Source organism: Patella vulgata, chromosome 3, assembly GCF_932274485.2.
Source record: "Patella vulgata chromosome 3, xgPatVulg1.2, whole genome shotgun sequence".
Taxonomy (NCBI): domain Eukaryota; kingdom Metazoa; phylum Mollusca; class Gastropoda; family Patellidae; genus Patella; species Patella vulgata.
In genome coordinates this window covers 11,995,183-12,015,656 of record NC_065881.2, presented here as the reverse complement: position 1 = coordinate 12,015,656, position 20,474 = coordinate 11,995,183, and positions in this window count along the sequence as shown.

The window sequence follows — 20,474 nt, the reverse complement described above, 5'->3', positions numbered from 1 at the left end:
TAATCGGTTAGATCTATTTGATAAAGAAGTGGACACATTAGCCGAATCTTTCGGCCGAATCAATCGGCGCCGAATTTTATTCGGCCGAATCAATCGGCGCCGAATTTTATTCGGCCGAATGGGTGGACACACTAGCCGAATGCTTCGCCCGATTCAACCTGTCGATTGCATCACCTTTCACGTCACATGATTAAACATGGCAGGGTCTATGTCTTCAATCTATCACGTGACTTCTCGATATGAGTGGTGATTGGCTAATGAATTCTATATTCGGCGGACACACCAGGCGAATATAATTCGGCCGAATATATGAAACCTGTTTGATTCGGGCGAAGCATTCGGCCGAATGACAGTGGACACACACAGTGGCGAGATGTAAATAGGGCTAGCGCTAATCCCAGCCCTAACTTTAAGCCTGGAGACCTAGCCCCAGTGCTTACCCTATCACGGACTAAATTTTCATCATCCTAGGTCAGTGCTTGTGTGGAGACTTAACCTCTCCCCAAATTCTTAAACCTAACCTATAACCTCGCCAACAATCACATGCCCTAACCTTATTTGCATCTTAACAAATAGATTCAGCCATGTAAATCTGCAATATAACGGAAATTTTTAGAGATATTACGCGAGTAGGTTCGGAGCCATTTCCGGCTTATCTCTCATTTCTAAACATGTATGATATAAGCTTTTAGCTGTTAAAGACTTGACGTATATAATACACGAATGAAAAAATAAATCATTTCCAGGTTATTATATACTCAAATAATATCTTACTTCACATTTCTAAATGTCGATCATGACATGTGCTTAATGCCGTTAAAGCCTTAACATATAGAATGCAAAAAAATTAGGATTACAAAGGATCTTATTTATCCCCTATTTCCATGATTTAAGCTTTAGTTTAAGTCCTCAAATATTAACGTACACAATGTATAAATGAAAAAAAAAAACAAAACAAAAAACCCCAACTAAATAATAATAATAATAATAATAATAATAACAACTTTATTTAATGAGGCAACATATTTAGTTTGCAAAAAAACTAATCTTCCATAACTCCCTCATAAGCTACAAATACATATATACATGTAACATCAGGATAAATTCAACATTATTTAAAATGAAACTGGTAAGTTTGGGATGTCACTTCTAAACTACAAAACATATTCATTATAATGAAATGAAATGGATTTTAACATTTTACTTTTCTGCATCGAACGGGTTAGTAAAGACGTGGGGGGGGGGGGGAGCGGGGCGGAGAAATGGGGTTTAACGTCCACTCGACACAAACTAGGTCATTTTTGGACTAACATATGGTTTGGTTTTTAGCAGTGGGATGAAACCAGAGGACCCGGAGGAAACCCACGAGGTTGGACTAAGGGCCTGACATGGACAGCTGTCTAGTCGTTCAGATGGGACGCAAAAACCGAGGTCCTGTGTACACATTGGCGTTCACGTAAAAGATTCCTTGGCAGTGTGTTTTTTGTGCCATCCGAACGACTAGACACTGTTCTAGCCAGACTCTCCGTCCTGGTTCTTTTAGATGCACGCCAATGAGTTAAGAGGGCATCGGTTTTTTTATTGGGTTTTTTTTTGGCACGTTTTTTTTTTATATATAAAAACATATTCCAAATTTGTTGAGCATTTATCATGAGAATTTGACAAACGCAAGAAATAAAATGGGGTTTAATGTCCTAAGTTTCTGCTCCGATATGTCTAATGAAATACAATTACTGCTTTTTACTGAGCGACGTTTCGACTAGGCTTCTCTAGTCATTATCAAGCTGTCTAGTCCTTCGGATGAGACGAAAAACCGAGGTCCCGTGTATATATTGGAATGCACGTAAAAGATCCCCTGGCAGTTGGAATTCGATATAAGAGTAGGCGATAGTGCCACTGCCCGGGCAAAATTTCCCTCATAGCACACTGTATGGCGTATGCCCGTCTTCATTAGCCCAGTATAGGAGCAGAACAGTAGGACGTTAAACCCCATTTCATTTCATTTTCATTGATCATAGCTTGATAATGACTAGAGAAGCCTAGTCGAAACGTCGCTCAGTAAAAAGCAGTAGTTGTATTTCATATTGTATTCCATAGAATTGTGACCTGTATACTCCAGTTCAATTACTAAATGCCATTGGAACAGTTTATGTCTAATGAAGACGGACTTACTACATGCAGTGTGCTATGAGGGACATCTTTGCCTGGACATGGGCGCTACGGCCTACTCTGACCCCGGCTTTTCGTCGCATCCCAACAACTATAAGTTGTCCCTTACCAGGTCATCCGTCCTGCATCCCAGACAGGGGGGTGGGGGGTGGGGGTGGGGGTGGGGGCGGGGGGGGGGGGGCACATTGGAAACTCGCACGTCACAAACTAGATCATTTCGAGATTAATATATGATTCAATTTTATTTCATAAATATACTTGCGCGTAGAGGCCTTTAGCAGTGGCAGTACAGTAGGACGTTAAACCCCATATCATTTCAAAGGGTTCCCCATTTCAAATGCTTAGTAGTAGTCTATCTGTGAGGTCATGCTTTGATGTTGGCTTACCATTATTTATACTAGTTGAAATATTGGACATGCGTGGTGTATTTTATTGATATGCTGAATAGTGTATGTATTTTAAGTTGTTTAATGTTCTCGTGCAAGACATTGCGTGATATATAGATGATATAACCCTCGTGCCAACGCATTCGTGCAATATCAATATATATTACTTAAACATACACTATACAAGAGGTCAATCTGTCTATTGCGCGTCTTTCTTTAGGCCTGAAATGTTATATAAACTATTAATTAGACATTTATTAACAAAACAAGACCAAAATCGACTCTCGATGGCATCGGATACTCGAGATTTTAACTAGATTAAAACGGTTCGCCATTTAAAAATTTAATTTAAAAATGGGAAAGCGAGGCTAAGTGCCCTGGTTACCACTGTGCACACATCTTGTCAAAACTAAAAACAATGATAACTTGGCGGAGAATGAAGTAATTTGAATGAAATTTTCAATATTTTCTTTTTTCATCATCTATTTTTGAATTATTATAGCAAGAATGACCAACTCTTTCTTAAACTCTTAACTAATGTATCTTTAAAGTACAATGTCTCGTGGGGGGGTTTGGATGGCTGGCGTGGTTTCGAATCCCCGGTTGTACGTGCCAAGGAGTAGGGTCGCCTGTCCAACCTCGTGGGTTTTCTCCGGGTCCTCCGGTTTCCCCCCACTGCTAAAGATCCCTATGCGCAAGCGAATTATTGAAATAAAAATAAAACCATATGTTAGTCCCGAAATGACCTAGTTTGTGTCGAGTGGACGTTAAACCCCATTTCTCCCTCTCTCTCACAATGTCACGTACTCGACCGTTAAACTACACATAAAAAACACATTAATTATTTTTTTTAAAGATTATAGGTCAATACCTAAAGGGAGTATGTAGATCTTTGTTTGATATATATTGACCACCATTTTAACACGTCTAATATAAAATGATCTCCAGTGGGCAGTAATGAAGAGCTATATTGGGGTTATTTAGTAACACAGAAAACACAAATAATTGCTGGAAGGTGATGGCATTATGGTTTCGCTCGATGGTCATCACCCAGGGCAATGCCATTATTATTTCTATGACGATGCAGGTCGTTATTCTGCTTGATTTGTAACAAATCAAATATGTAAACGTCCACCATTTTTCGAATGGACGCCTTTTCTCGGTAGAGTTAAATCGGGTATGTGTGGGCGAAATATTATCCCAAACGTTCAACCCATAAAGCCTTCATCTATAGTAATCTTGCGTTTTCTTTTAATATTTCATTTATATTAATATTTCAATTTAAATCAATCTTAAAGGAGCTAAATCGCTAATATTTGGGACCTAGAAATTGACACAAGTGGGTCGCAACTCATATAATACTGTAATATGAATGTATATAAACTGATTTACATTCAATCGTTTCCGTTTTTACTCTAATTTCAAATCAGTTATGTTCCGTGAAATAAGCCAGCAGTCTCAATCGAGTGCAAATTCCTAGCGTCTGGTTATTCCAGTCTACATACGCCGTTTGGTTTGCTGCAATATGTCTAGCCTCGTTCCTCTAGTCTCTTGCTAGAACTGGGGCTGAAACGCATTATGGTACACGATTCGTGTACCAATGGTAAAATATTTATTTTGTCTTAAATATTGGATATCAGAAGCCCACCTTTTTCCGGTAAGATCACAGCATCATTGTTGTTTTAAATTGACAAAAAATTCGTGTTTTAAATGTTGAAGATTTTGGATGATATTGATTTAGAGACTTAGCTCCTTTAATATGTTTCTTTCAATCCTTCATTTATATAAATCTAATGTTTTGTTTAAGCTTTCATTTATATTAATCTTGTGGTTTTCTTTTAAACTTTCATTTACATTAATCGTGTGTTTCTTTTAAACTTTTATATATGTTAATATTGTGGCTTTCATTTATATTAATCTTATGTTTTTGTTTAAGCTTTCATTTATATTAATCTTGTGTTTTCTTTTAAACTTTCATTTACATTAATCGTGTGTTTCTTTTATATATGTTAATATTGTGGCTTTCATTTATATTAATCTTATGTTTTTGTTTAAGCTTTCATTTATATTTATCTTATGTTTTTGTTTAAGCATGTCCAACATATCGTAACAAAGGTAGCAATAATAATTAGGACTCCACTATTCTCTAAAGAGAGAGGGAGAAATGGGGTTTAACGTCCACTCGACACAAACTAGGTCATTTCGGGACTAACATATGGTTTAATTTTATTTTAATAATTCGCTGCGCGTAGTGGTCTTTAGCAGTGGGAGGAAACCGGAGGACCCGGAGAAAACCCACGAGGTTGGACAGGCGCCCCTACTCCTTGTCACGTACAACCGGGGATTCGAAACCACCCCAGTCGACTCAATGACAGACTTTATGGTACAGCGCGCGCACGCTAACCATTCAGCCATCCAACCCCCCATTCTATAAAGAGCCCTAACGTCGCTCAGGATGAAGTAATTTGACTGAAATATTACCTTTTCATTTTTATGTTTGAACTATTTTAACGAGAACTATCAGCTCTTTATCTAAATAAGCTCTTTATCTAAATCTTACATAATACATTTTTAATGAACGCCTTCAGGTTCATAGTGTTATACCGTTGTATACAGAATAATAGATAACCGTGACAATGGGTTATAGATAATATCAGTGAAGAATACAAAATTTTGAGATAAGTATAGCCAATGCTTATTATATCCACTTTAGGGCAAGTTCACACCAATTTGTTTGAAATTAATTCAGCTATCTTCACTCAAAGGGTATCCTCCCATTTCGACTACAGCTCATAACAACGGATTATACGGTCTGGTGATTTTATTATCCCTACTTATATACCCTCTCTATAGCTAAAATAGATCCTTCCATATCCCATTCAGGCTACAGCGTACAACAGATTATATCAAAACAAACAGAAAAGAGAATGAAAAATTAATTTATATAGAAATTGTATAAAATATGTAACAAAACAAGATATAATATTTCCAAAGCACTGGTTCCATTGTCTATTTACAAAGCACTGGCAGTCAAAACAGTAGTCCAAATATAATAATATTTACAAAACACTGGTTCTATTGTCTATTGTATCAGTTTGTATGATATTAATATACATGTAGCACTAGTACCCCATAAATAATAGAGTAGTTCATCCCAATTTTAACAAATGTCCTATTGCATCCAAATATTGAATTGGTGTCTTTTCGTCATGTGTAAGTTGGGTCTTTAGTCTTTGTAGTCTGTTGTCTATTTCCTTATATATCCGTTTTCTATTTGGTGGTGCCGCTCCTAAGGTCAATTGAGCATATTTCGATCGTTCGCACTTCTCAATATTTCGAATTACATCAATAAATCAGTAGAGGTTAGAATGACTGTGTGGTATGGTTTTATTCAGTCTTGAGTGGAAACCTTCTAGGTTGTTATTAGTCCTGGGTCCAACAGTTTCAAAATGGTTCCATAAACAAATAGGAAATTTGGCTTCGTAATCTATAAAGGTATTAGTAACGTAATCATTAAATTCATCGGCGTTGGTGATGTTTGGAGTTTCCTCTATTATTGACATCACTAAGTCCCGCCATATACACATAAAACAATGTTATTTTTAATAAATAAATAAACCAATGTTTCTACTTTTAAATTTCCGCATTTGAAAATAAACAAACTATTTCTTATAAAAGAATTCTAATAAGATAACAAAAATTTTGATTGAATGATAGTGAACTTGAAGAATAAATGTACAAAATTTTTCGTTCGTTCGTTTCTGGAGTTTTACGTCCACTTCAACCTAAGGTGATATCATAGACAAATATACAAAATTTGAAAAAATTCATCTTATATAGATAAGCATGTATTAAACTCAATGTTATCTCTAAATATTACAAATATTTGTCAAAACAAAAATGTACTCTGAGTTGATATTTTTGCTTTGATGTTAAAAAACAAGCTATATTATAATGAATAAGCTATTTTAACAATAATCATTACCTTACTTAGATCTCTTAATCAGTGGACCAGTTCATTGTTGATTATTTGGGGTCAGGATTTGGGGGGTAATAAAATTTGTAGTCGAAATGGGGTGTGGTCGAAATGGGACGTAGTCGAAATGAGAGTGAACCCCTCAAAGTCGCAAAAATAGATCTCCCGTAAAAACGACTTGGCCAATAATCGAAAACACTCTTAATCCCCCTCCGACGCCAGTGACGTCACAGTGACCGAATGTATATTCGGAATGTTTATTCTTGAATTACCTATATACAGCTGGTGTGTGTATTCAGTAACGCATGGCTGATTCCTTAATCCCCTAAGGGTTTAAAGTATATGATACATAATGAAACATTTCTCAATCTGACTTCTGGGTATAATTTGACAAACATTAATATAAAATGTATGCCGACACAAACTGATTTCAACATTTGATAAACTTTTAACATTTTTAAAATACTGATCTTCGGTCATCTGGGCAAGATGGTCGGAGACGATGTCATACATATATAGATTGATAAATGCAGAGAAATTCAATTTTCTCAGTTTTACTAACGATGGGGCTACATGTGGGAGTGGATGTATCCAATATCCATATGGTAGAACTTGTGAAAAGTTAATGATATATTATTGCAAGTTATTCCACTGGAGAGACTAACATTATGTTCAATTCTATATCAATAGTTTGTGCTTAGGGGTCTTTAGCAGTGGGAGGAAATCGGAGGATCCGGTAAAAACCCATGAGGTTGGACAGGCTACCCTACTTCTTGTCACGTACAAACGCTGAATCGAAACCACGCCACTTGACTCAACGATAGAGCTTATAATGCAACGCGCACGCGTTAAACATTCAACCACCCACACCCACATCTACTCCCCGACCCCACCCATACACTCAATATTATCCACAGTCTTCGACAATGCAAATCCGACTTATTGATGTATTTAAATCAACATTGATGTTGTTATCTTACCGTGACACACAAATGGCGTGCTAGAATGCTTTCGAATGCCATTTGTAATGAAGCTACTCGACGAAGGAGGCTAAACATATCCCACAGGAGAATACTCACGGTGTAGACTAGAATAACCAGATGTCAAAGACTGCCATGCAAACATAACTGATTAGAAATTACAGTGAAATAGAAACGATTGAATGTAAATCGGTTGATATACATTCATATTACATTATTATATGCGTTGCGACCCATTTGTGTCCATTTCTAGTTGCCAAAGAATAGAGATTTAGCTCCTTTAAACAGTGTACACGTTTTTTGTTCTCGGCACCTGGACAGGTAGATGTGTAGGGAAATTCAATTTTCTCATCTCGGGGATAGATCCATTAAGATAAATAATTCTTTATCGCCTGTTAATTACTGTCATTCCCCTCGCATCTTCTTCATTTAGTCAACAAAACATGGTAATTATTTGACCAATACGTGTCATGCTTGTGGTCGAATTGTAATTTCGGTTGACAGGTCAAACCAAGATCAAGACACCTTTGAGATATAGCGACGTTAATTAATTTCATTATCGTCTTATGCAATCATTTTCATGGACAGGCCAATGATTCTCTCGCTGTTCAGGGGCACTTTACAAAGTGACAATGTAATCATAAATAAACAAGATTATGGACATGTTAACGATTGTATACAGAGTCAGTTAAAAGCCTGATTAAATAAATGTGTTTTAAGTTGTTTTTTAAAAAGAATATAGAGATGTACAACATCTTAAACTAGTGGTAATTATCGGCCTTGATGCTACCAGGGACAGATCGGGGGTCGCGGATATCTAAACCATGATGTACCCTGAAGTTCGGATAGTCTCTAAACCATGATGTATCATGTAGTTCGGGTATAGTCCCTCCAAACTGTCATGTATTCTGTAGTTCGGATATAGTCCCTGAACCATGGTGTACCCTACAGTTCGATGTACCCTGTGGTTCAGATCTAGTTTCTAATCCATGTTTACCCTACAGTTGGGATAAACCATAGTTTTGTAAATAGGAGGTCGATCGTCAAATTAATATGAATTTTACGATATGTTAATCATGGAATGACATATTTTCTCTTAAATGAATATATTGTTAACGCGCTCAAAATATCTGAATGTACACTGTTAACCACCAACAGATGTTTTAATGAGAATAATTCATATACTTTAATCAGCTCGACGCAAGACTTAAAATGAATAGATGCAGTTCGCTTAACTTGAATGTACATATCATTTATCTATGTTGCATATATATAGGACCTTTCGGTTGAATCATATCATAATAGTATCTTATTTCATAGTCTATTGAATAGATGCAGTTCGCTTAACTTGAATGTAGATATCATTTATCTATGTTGCATATATATAGGACCTTTCGGTTGAATCATATCATAATAGTATCTTATTTCATAGTCTATTGAATAGATGCAGTTCGCTTAACTTGAATGTAGATATCATTTATCTGTATTTTACGTATTTGTCGCCATTAAGATGCACTTGTTCTATTGTTCCATTTAGCCTATGAATTTTCTTGTTTCACTTGACTAAAGATTGAACAACAAGCGGATAAATATTGAGATGTGTGGAACATGCTCGAGGCGATTTGTAACAAATCTCAGACACGATATATGTTTGATACCAGTTGAGCATCAGACCAGCATGGTTATTTCATTGGAAATTGGGTGCAAATACCCAAATGAGCCTCCTTCATTTGGCCCTTTCAATGTCTGTCTACCTGTGGAATAACATATACATTATTTGTATCTGTTAACTTTGTGCGGTTTATATATTAGATAATATTATTATTTACACATGGGCGGCGAGTGATAACGTCTTACCGCAAACAAATTGCAAAAGAAACTAGTTACACTGATTTTAAATGTTTTATCCATTAGTCAATTTAAAGAAATTTCTGTTTTCGAAAAATTATTTAATGATCGATGACCGAAAGCTGACACACAATCCGGAATGGCTCCAGACCAAAAAATCATGGAATTTCGGACATTTATTTTGCCAGTTAGAAGGCAAAAAAGGTTTTATCTCTCAAATTACTATTTAAATTGTAATTTTCACTTTACCCGTCTGCGTAAAAAATCTGATTTTTAAAAGCGTATGCAAGTTAAATATATTTAATAGCGCTTTTATCTGGTGTATCTTTTATTTCATTTTCTTAAGAATTAGACTATATTATTATAACAATAATGTGCTCTTTTTGTTGCATAATAATAATAATAGTTTGTTCAGCTATACTTTTTGTTTAAAAAAATGTATGTTTTATCTCTTTTTCGCGAAATTCTATAACATATCTATCTACATCCCTCTCGGGGCAGCCAAATTCGACACAACAGTATGATAGGACATAAAATAGATAGTGAGTAGGTACAAACACTTGGGACCCAAGATGGCGTCTTTATACACTTGACGTCATATGAAATTTCTGGCTTCAGAGTTGTCGCGACTTTATCTATATTATGGGCAGATGTAGCTCTTGCATAATGCCTGTATAATTAAGATCGTGAAGGAAGGATCTCGAGGCATAAAAAGGCAAACACAAAGAAAAAGTTATCGTATGTAAAAATGAAAATTTAAAAAATTGTCCCTTCGTCATAATAAATAAAATGAAGTTCGAAAAACATGAGTTCCACCTGATTGATGCTTGACGTACGTCTACCATGCCGACAGAAAAAAATCCACTTGGTCTCCAGCATTGTCAGTTGGGACTGGTCGAGGATCGTCTCATTGTTCGGATAGTGCGACAAAAAAATGTCCTACACATACCACCGGCAGCAGTTTCAACATTCATGCCAGCTGTCAATCAAAAATGAAACGAAATGAAATGGGTTTTAACGTCCTACTGTTCTGCTCCGAGCTGGGCTAATGAAGACGGGCATACGCCATACAGTGTGCTATGAGGGAAATATTGCCCGGACAGCGACACTACGGCCTACTCATATAGAATTCCAACTGTCAAGGGATCTTTTACGTGCACGCCAATGTGTACACAGGGCCTCGGTTTTCGTCCCATGTGAACGACTAGACAGCTGTCCCTGCCAGGCCCTCCGTCCTGCATTACTGAAAAGGGGGGGACCACGCCGGAAAATCTGGATGGACGTTCTCGGCCAATGCAGGGATCGAACACCCGACCTCCGGGCTAGCGAGCCAGCGTCTTACCCACTTAGCCACCGTGATCCCCCTATTTCTCTCGAAATCCCACAGTCACAAGTAAACATTATAGGAATAATTATTCGACATTCCAAATCTAGAACAGTCAAATAATCAAATTATGACAAATGTTTACTGAAATTATGGATATTTATACCAGAATTCCGTCTCCGATTAGTTATAGAGGTACCACTATGTCGTGGAAAAATGATCAGATATCAAATTATACACTAATTAATTTCAACCTACACTATTAGGAGAAATTTCCCACCAGAATCCCGTCTTCGCTACTGAAGGAGCATAAAAGTTTTATCTGTGTTATAAAATAAAAACCCGTAAATTTCCATCAAAATCCTGTCTTTGTTACTTAAAGTAGCTAAGTCTCTCTAACTCAATATCAGCCAAAGTCTTCGACATTGAAAACATGAATTATTTGTCAATTTAAATCAACATTGATGTTGTGATCTTACCGGGAAGCTTCTGATATTCAATATTTAAGATAAAAATAAACATAATGGGTTTTAGCGCCATTTGTAACAAGGGACTCGAAGAACGAGGCTAGTCAAATTCCACTAGTCATGTCAAACGGTGACTTATATTCCTATCTGGAGAGCATGCGCAATAAATACTGGAATAACCAGACGCTAGAGATTGTCATTCGATTGAGACTTCTGGTGTATTTCGGCGAACATAACTGATTAGAAATTACAGTAAAAACAGAAACGATTAAATGTAATTCAGTTTATATACATTCATATTACATTATTGTATGCGTTGCGACCCATTTGTGTCCATTTCTAGGTCCCAAATATTAGCGATATAGCTCCTTTAAAGTGGGTTAGCACTATTATCTGTGTAAAAAAAAAACCGCATAAAATGCTAATTAAATTAAAACTGTAGGATTCTCGTTTATAAGTTCTCTCTTCAGTTTTGGCCATAACGTTGTATTTGATTCCAATATTGACAAAAAATATATCTCCTAATTGAGTTAGTTGATATTGGATATTTCATTTTAGTTGGGTTTATCGATTATAGAGTTTATAAATGACATGTTTGTGTGTTGCAAATTGCAATATCTAGGAAATGAAATGTGGGTTAACATCCTTCTGCTCCTCGTCGACTTGGCTTACAGAGACGGGCATACGCCATACAGTGTGATATGAGGCAAATTTGCCCGGACAGCGGCGCTATATGACCTACACTTATATCGAATTCCAACTGTTAAGGGTTCTTTTTCGTACCAATGCGAATATATATTATGGCTTTCACGGACGCAGTTCTTAAACGCGTAATTGTAACCCCCCTAGATCATACAGATTTAATTCTTAAGATTTAATTGTAACATCATTCAGATCTTAAGATTTAATTGTAACATCATTCAGATCTTAAGATTTAATTGTAAGATCATTCAGATCTTACAGGTTTAATTGTAACCTCATTCAGATCTTAAGATTTAATTGTAACATCATTCAGATCTTAAGATTTAATTGTAACATCATTCAGATCTTACGACTATCTTATATCGAATTCCAACTGGCAAGGGATCTTTTACGTGCACGCCAAGGGAGAACCACGTCGTAAAATCTGGATGAACTTTCTCGGCCTATTCAGGGATCGAACACCCGACCTCCAGGCTAGCGAGCCAGCGTCTTACTCACTTAACCATCGTGATCCCCCCTATTGTGAGAAGAGAAGGCTGATCATCTTCTCCCTTTGTCAGAATAAAATCAAGTTAAAACTGAAGGTATAGCTGACTGGTGTTTGGTATAATCAATGCGGATAGAAAAAACCCCCGTGGGGAGAATGAATCCCCTTGCTTTATGTGTAGAATAACCTCACTCAATTCTTATAGGAGAGTGAACCAGATAAAGGTCCCATAAAGGACTTCCGTCTACTCTCGTGGGTCGAGTTTCTGTATTCCACTGAAACTGTCTGGATCGATGTTTTATTGGGCTTTTTGGAGGCAGTGATATTCTTTTCAAAATACAGGCAATTTCCAATAAACATCAAACACAAGCTATCCTAATTAGTAGTCCACCCACAAAGTCTAGTTGATGAATTCAACAACATCAAGTATTCATGTGAACTGGGCACCACAGGAAATAACAGCAACTGGACATCACAGAAGAAGTAACCACAGCATCTGGGTATCACAGAAAAACTTCAGGAACCACAGCATCTGGGCACCATAGAAAAATAAATCAACTAACCACAATAACTGGGCATCACAAAATGTCCTAGGTCGAAATGTCCTAGTCCGAAATGTCCACCGACCGAAACGTCCTACATTCATTATAAGGCATCACAGAACAATCAAGTCACTACAGTAACATGACATCACAAAACAATGCATCACAGAACAATCAAGCAATTGGACTCGCCAAACGAGAAAATTCTCTAATGAAAATCGCATAATCACCAATGCCATCGGGGTTTAAACACCGATAAACAGCCGAACTATGATCTCCCATTTTGTTTCGGATGACCTGTGTTGATCTCTGATTTATTGATAATGACCGATATTGATCTGTATAGTTTATTTATAATGACCGATCGATAAATCATGTAAATATAAAGAGACGGGAGGGAACTGGATCTAGAGCAGACTAATCTCATACTTTCTCCAACCCCACGGGATATAGTTGATTAATCTGTATCGGATGTCGGCAAACACCAAGCTTTTTACAATATCGGAATGAATTTCATCATGTATTCCACCTTTCGTCTCTGAAGTGAATAAAGAGGTATTGTATTTCAAATTACCACAATGTACAATGATTGATTTCATAAGGAATTTAAATCATCCCAACGAATCGTTGCCAGTATTGCGTCATTTCCGACTAGTATCAAAATGATAATGTATTTAATAAGACGGTATGAGATTGATATTAACTTGGGCATTGTTCGAGGGATCGGCGCTCTCTCTCTCTCTCTCTCTCTCTCGCTCTCTCAGTTTTCAGGATTGGCAGAGCTGTGACAGGAGTCAATTCCAAGTCGCCCGATTCTAGTTCCGTCATTTCGAAACGTTCTTGACAAACAAATAAACACATACCGGGTAACTGGACTGACACAGCTGTTATAGGACCCAAATCCGAGTTGCTTGATTCTAATTCCGTCAATTCGGATCGTTCTTGACAGACAATCAAACGCAGTGGGCGTTAGCCCCGAAATCTCTCTCTCTCTCTAACATGGTGTATAATATTAAATCAAATCATCTTTGAAAGACAAGTTACTTAATACATGTGGAATTAGATGATTATAATAAGGAAATCAAACTTCCACCTTAATGAATGTCTACACAAAAACATGGATCTTCTTATTAACTGTTGAATTATGATTTTTGTTTAGCTGTAAGGGGGTGAGGCGGGATGGATGGCCGAATGGTTAGCAAGTGCACGCTGTATCATAAGTCTCACAAGAATTTGGCTTGCCTCCGATCGGTGCAGTGTTCTTCGTTCGTTTAAGATGTGTTCTTTACTTTATTTAAGCTCATTGGAAGCCATCGAATGCGTGTACGATTTCCCTGATAAGAAAAGGGTAATCACGGTGGCTAAGTCAGTAAGACGCCTGCTGGCTAGCCTGGGGTCGCGGGTTTGATCATGGTAATGGCCGAGAAAGTTAATCGGGATTTTCCGGCGTGATTTCCCCTTGTAAGTGGTGCAGGACGGAAGGCCTGACAATGACAGCTGTCTAGTCGTTCGTATGGGATGAAAAACCGAGGTCCCATATACACATTAGCGTGCCCGTAAAAGGTCCCTTGGCAGTTGAAATTCAATATAAGAGTAGGCCGTAGCGCCGCTGTACGGGCAAAATTGCCCTCAAAGCACACTGTATGGCGTATGCCCGTCTTCATTAGCCAAGTCGGAGCAAAAAAATAGGAGGTTAAAGCTCATTTCATTTCATTTCCTTATTTGTGTGGCCACGTTGCTGATCAAACAATTACCATACAGCGTTACTGTCAGTGGGAGATCTCAAATGGTACTGAGGGAAACCTGATATTCTCATTGATTGATTTCTTCACTCTTTTCTCTGTCTTGGTAAAGATTTTGTATTACAATAACACGAAAATGTAATTCTCACTAAACTCATTACTGCAACTGCAAAAATCGACCACAGGTCAAACTAATTGTTTCATTAACCTGTCATTGACGGATGGATTGATTGATTGATTGATTGATTGATTGACAGTACGCGTAATTTTCTTGAAAGTGACACCTAATATCTGTGTTGTTTTCTTTGGGGTAGTATTTTTTTTATTATTTTGTTTTTATTGGAGGGGGAGGGAGGGATTCGGAAGGGCATTGTCTACAGATTTACTGTTATATTTTGGTATCTATATGCGCTTCAGATGACACGCTGAACAATAATAAAAGGCACCCCACTATTTATCGACCAGAAAAGATGAAATGAAATGAAATGAAAAGGGCTTTAACGTCCTACTGTTCTGCTCCTAACCTGGGCTAATGAAGACGAGCATACGCCATACAGTGTGCTATGAGGGAAATTTTGCCCGGGCAGCGGCACTATCGACTACTTTTATATCGAATTCCAACCGCCAAGGGATCTTTTACGTGCATTCCAATGTATACACGGGACCTCGGTTTTTCGTCTCATCCGAAGGACTAAACAGCTGTCCTTGTCAGGCCCTCTTTCCTGCACCACTGACAAGGGGAAACCACGTCGGAAAATCAGGATGAACTTTCTCGGCCAATGCAGGGATCGAACCCTGCGAGCCAGCGTCTTACCCACTTAGCCACCGTGGCTCCCGACCAGAAAAGACAAGAGCGTTGGTGTTAATAGGACAGAAAATGAATTGGGTTTAACGTCAACTCCACACATACTAGATCTTTTGAGGAGTAACTATAAGGTTCAATTTTATATCAATAATTCGCTTGGACGGGGAAACCGCAGGACCCGGAGAAAACCCACGAGGTTGGACAGGCGACCCTACTCCTTGTCACGTGGAAGCTGGGGGTCGAATCCACGCCACTTGACTCAGTGACAGACTTTACAACTGTCGATTTACAACTGTCATGGGATCTTTAACGCTCTTCCAGTGGTTTACGGTACCCTGGCTTTTGATGCGAAACTAGATAACACAACTGCCCCGATCAACTGCAACCCCTATTTTTTTGTTTTAACGTATATATGAACGTTTTCTTTCTTGTTTTAATGAAAGCATTCTGATAATTTTCTAGATGGCAATAATTACAGTCCATGAAACCGAAAATGGAGGTTTAGACACCAAGATTGCGATCCTAAGGGGTTTGGAAGCTGAGATAGCCGCTAAACCACATTTGAAGGAAGCAGCGTCTATCAAAATTTTTGGGAAAATTTGGCCCCGTTGACGTTTTTGGTGCCGTTGTCGTGAACGTCCTCATCCATTCCGAATCTGCCCCTGAAGCAGCCTGACTATTACGTAACGTGCTTACGGCATAATTATTGAAATAAAAAAAAAACAACATATGTTTGTGTCGAGTGGACGTTAAACTCTCTCTCTCTCTCTCTCTCTCTCTCTCTCTCTCTCTCATTTTGTGAGATAAAAATTCATTGCACCTATATATTAATAAGGCATATTGTTTGTACTGCATCTTGTGTATGGTTGTGCCATAATCTTGTAATTGCTTAGGGTCTCTAGAGATTAAACATGTGTTATGTCTAATTTCCTGATAAAATGGCAACTGGTATCACGTGTCGATCAGCTAGTGCATATGGACTTGTGTAATTATCAGCAAATAGATCGATCAACTAGAGTGAGGGGACTTATGTAATAAGCAGCAATTAGCCTCGATCAATTAGATCAACTGGAGTGTGTAGACTTGGTAATTAGCAGCAAATGGCCCCCGTGTCATTTACAAAAAATTTCTTCCACCGAGGGAGATATTGGAGACAAGCGTTTCTAGAGGAGCCATTTGTTAAGGAAGATGGTCGTCTAGCGTAGGTGGCAGATAGATGAACGATCAAGTGATTATACCATCTCCATTTCCTTTCTTAAAAGCGTTATGGTGTCTTGAGTCACACTGCCGGAAACCACGAGAGAGAGAGAGAGAGAGAAGAGAGAGAGAGAGAGAGAAGAGAGAGAGTTTAACGTCCACTCGACACAAACATATGTTGTTGTTTTTTATTTCAATAATTCGCTTGTGCGAATTAGCAGTGGGAGGAAAACGGAGGACAAGGAGAAACCCCACGCGGTTGAACAGGCGACCCTACTCCTTGTCACGTACAAGTTGGGAATTGAAACCACGTCACTTGACTCAATGGCAGACCGTATGATTTCACGCTCACGCGTTAAGGCACTAGACCACCCAATCCCCCTAAACCACAAAATTCCCCACCCAAATGCGTTACATCCAGGTGTAAGTCAATCTGATTAAAACACAGATCATATTTCGTTTCGTTTTTTATAGTGTAGGCCATCGAAAGTATAAAAAAACGAAACGAAATATAGATCTGTATTTTAATCAGATTGGGTGTAAGTGATATAGGGTATAGCCTACACGACCGTAAATTGGGTGGCGTGCGTGCGCAGTCTGGCTCGTGTTACCACCACGGCTCCGATCCATAAAGGACTGTGTAGATAATGAGGTTGATCGTCTGCGATATCACCCAAGGTGGAAGCGGACGTTAAGCCTAAAGGAGTTTGATCGGAGATTGGGGTGGCCTAGGGGTCTAGAGCGTTGCGCTATACCTCTAGCTGGCCGGGCACCCCTGGCTTGCGATCGTGGTTTCGACCCCTGGTGTGATCGTATGTGCGTCGGAGACGCCTCCAATCCCCTGCACATGCTCTAAAGCACAATAAAATAAGACAACTTGTCTGCGATATCACCATCGGTCGAAGAGGACGTTAAACTCTAATAGACGATCTCTCGCCTATCGAATTTCTAACTGGCTAGGTGTTGTCATCCCATTAGCCCTAGACTCAAACAAACGACCCCTTCCTTTATATAAGTCATGTTGTTTTTATATTAAAACAAAGACTGATCACAAAAAACATCCCGCTTGATTGCTTTACAAATGTCAGTAGCATGACTGGAAAATCATTTTTCAATCTCCCTCTGTTAGAAGATGAATACCTTCCACTTTAAAAAGGGTGTTATTGAGCAATAATAGATCGACACTTTTTTTTCTAACATGATTAAAATCATTATTCATTTCTTACTACACGTAGATTACAAATTAGTGAAACAGATTACAAATCAATGTAACAAACTTACAATGTTGTGCATCGAGATTACAAGGTAGTGTAACCAGATTACAAGGTAGTGTAACTAGATTACAATGTAGGGTAACCAGATTACAAGGTAGTGTAACTAGATTACAAGTTAATGTAACCAGATTACAATGTAGTGTAATCAGATTACAATGTAATGTAACCTGATTACAAGGTAGTGTAACCAGATTACAAGTTAGTTTTACCAGATTACAAGTTAGTGTAACCAAATTACAAGATAATGTAACCAGATTACAATGTAGTGTAACCAGTTACAATGTAGTGTTACCAGATTACAATGTTGTGTAAATACCAGAAATTAAAAACGAAAATGTAATGAAACAGATTGCATTACACCAGGCTGTGGCTTTAGAGTAATGCCGAATCATGCCCCCTACCCCTCCTCTCCCCACCACACTCAACCCAACCATTAAAAATAAAACAAAACATTCAGTATATAAACAGAACAATCCAAGCCCCCAAAACACCTCGAACAATAATGTTATCGAATATTGTAACATGCTTAAGGGTGAATCTTGCGTTTTGATTGGTCAATCAGACACTATCGATTGGACAATTTCACACCCCTCTGTTTTAATAATTTCTTTTAAAATGCTAAAATAGCATGTTACAATGTCGATAAACACTTCCTATTTCGCATTTAGAGGGATATTATTGTCCAATAGACATGTCCTGAGATTTTACATTAGAATCCGCGACGCTAACGCATCTTAGGCTCTAATGATCTCGGGGGGGGGGGTTGGATGACCGAATGGTTAGCGCGTGCGCGCTATGTCATAAGGCCTGTCATTGAGTCAACTGGTTGTCCAGCCTCGTTGGTTTTCTCTGGATCCTCCAGTTTCCTCCCACTGCTAAAAAACCCTACTCGCAAGCGAATTATGGAAATAAAATTAAACCATATGTTAGTCCCGAAATGACCTAGTCTGTGTTGAGTAGAAGTTAACCCCCCCCCCCCCTCTCCCTCTCTCTCTCTCTCTCCCTCTAATGATCTCAGGATATGTCTATTGGACAATAACACCCCTCTAAATGCGAAACAGGAAGTGTTTATCTCCTAAATAATTTTATTGATTTGTTTATCTAGAGTCTGTTCAAGGTTTCTTGGGGAATTGTTTACGATAAGTGGTTGTTGATGTTCATTTCACAAACTGCGTATTGATGGTGGCCTTAATGATGATTATGATCAGCAATAATGTTGGTTTATTGCACCGAACGTGAAATTAATAATGATGTATTTAGAAGTGATATATAATATCCAGGATATTAAACAGATAATTACATGTTCCACGACATTCACCCCGGATTTATCTCCCGTTTCCCGAGTGCAAGGTCAAGATAGATTATCTAGGGCCACGGTACATTTTTTATTGCTAGGTTCCCACTATCACGATTGGCGCTATAACTGAAATCGTGATTTTAATCGTGAAGTAATCGTGGTGATCCTATCAGGTGTTATCATATATTGAGATCAGTCGTAGGAATTGTGTTGATCATATCGAAAAGTATCCGAACGTACCATATCGTGGACTCAATAGGGACAATCCTTTCGTAACGAATCGCTCGACAATGGAAACCTAGCTTAAGGCCAACTTTACATGTGGGCGTGGGGATCACGGTGGCTAAGTGGGTAAGACGCTGGCTCGCTAGCCTGGAGGTTGGGTGTTCGATCCCTGCATTGGCCGATAAGTTTAATCCAGATTTCCGGCGTGGTTCTCCCTTGTCAGTGATGCAGAACGGAGGGGCTGACAAGGAAAGCTGTCTAGTCGTTCGGATGGGACGAAAAACCGAGGTCCCGTGTACACATTGGCGTGCACGTAAAAGATCCCTTGACAGTTGGAATTCCATATAAGAATAGGCCGTAGTGCCGCTGTCCGGGCAAAATTTCCCTCATAGCACACTGTATGGCGTATGCCCGTCTTCATTAGCCCAGTTCGGAGCAAAACAGTAGGACGTAAAACCCCATTTCATTTCATTTCATTTGGTCAATTTTGGGACTAACATATGGTCCAATTTCTTTTGCACTTAGGGGTCTTTAGCAGTGGAGTAAAAACTAGAGCATTCTGAGAACCCCCACGAGGTTGGACACCCGAAGCTGTTCCTGTTCTCCGGGTTCCTCCTGTTTTCTCCCAAGCGGGCGGAAGGTGTAGTCGTGTTGAATCGTTTAACGCATGCACTTTAGATCATAAGGTCACGTAGCATGGTTTTGATTCCCCGCTTGTAAGTGACACGGAGAGAGAAGACAGAGAGAGAGACTAACATGGTTTTATTTTATTTTAACAATTCGCTTGCGCGTAGGGGTCTTTAACAGTGCGAGGAAACCTGAAGACCCGGAGAAAACCCACGAGGTTGGACAGGCGACCCTACTCCTTGTCACGTACAACCGGGGATTCGAAACCACGCCAGTTGACTCAGTGACAAGGAGAATGGTCGCAGGTTTAAGAAAAGGGCGTTCGGCAAGGAAACACGACCAGCGGTTTGGATAGGATGACAAACCGAGAAGCAATTCCAATTTAATTTAAAATCAACCAAAAAACTGATAATAATAAAGCCGAAC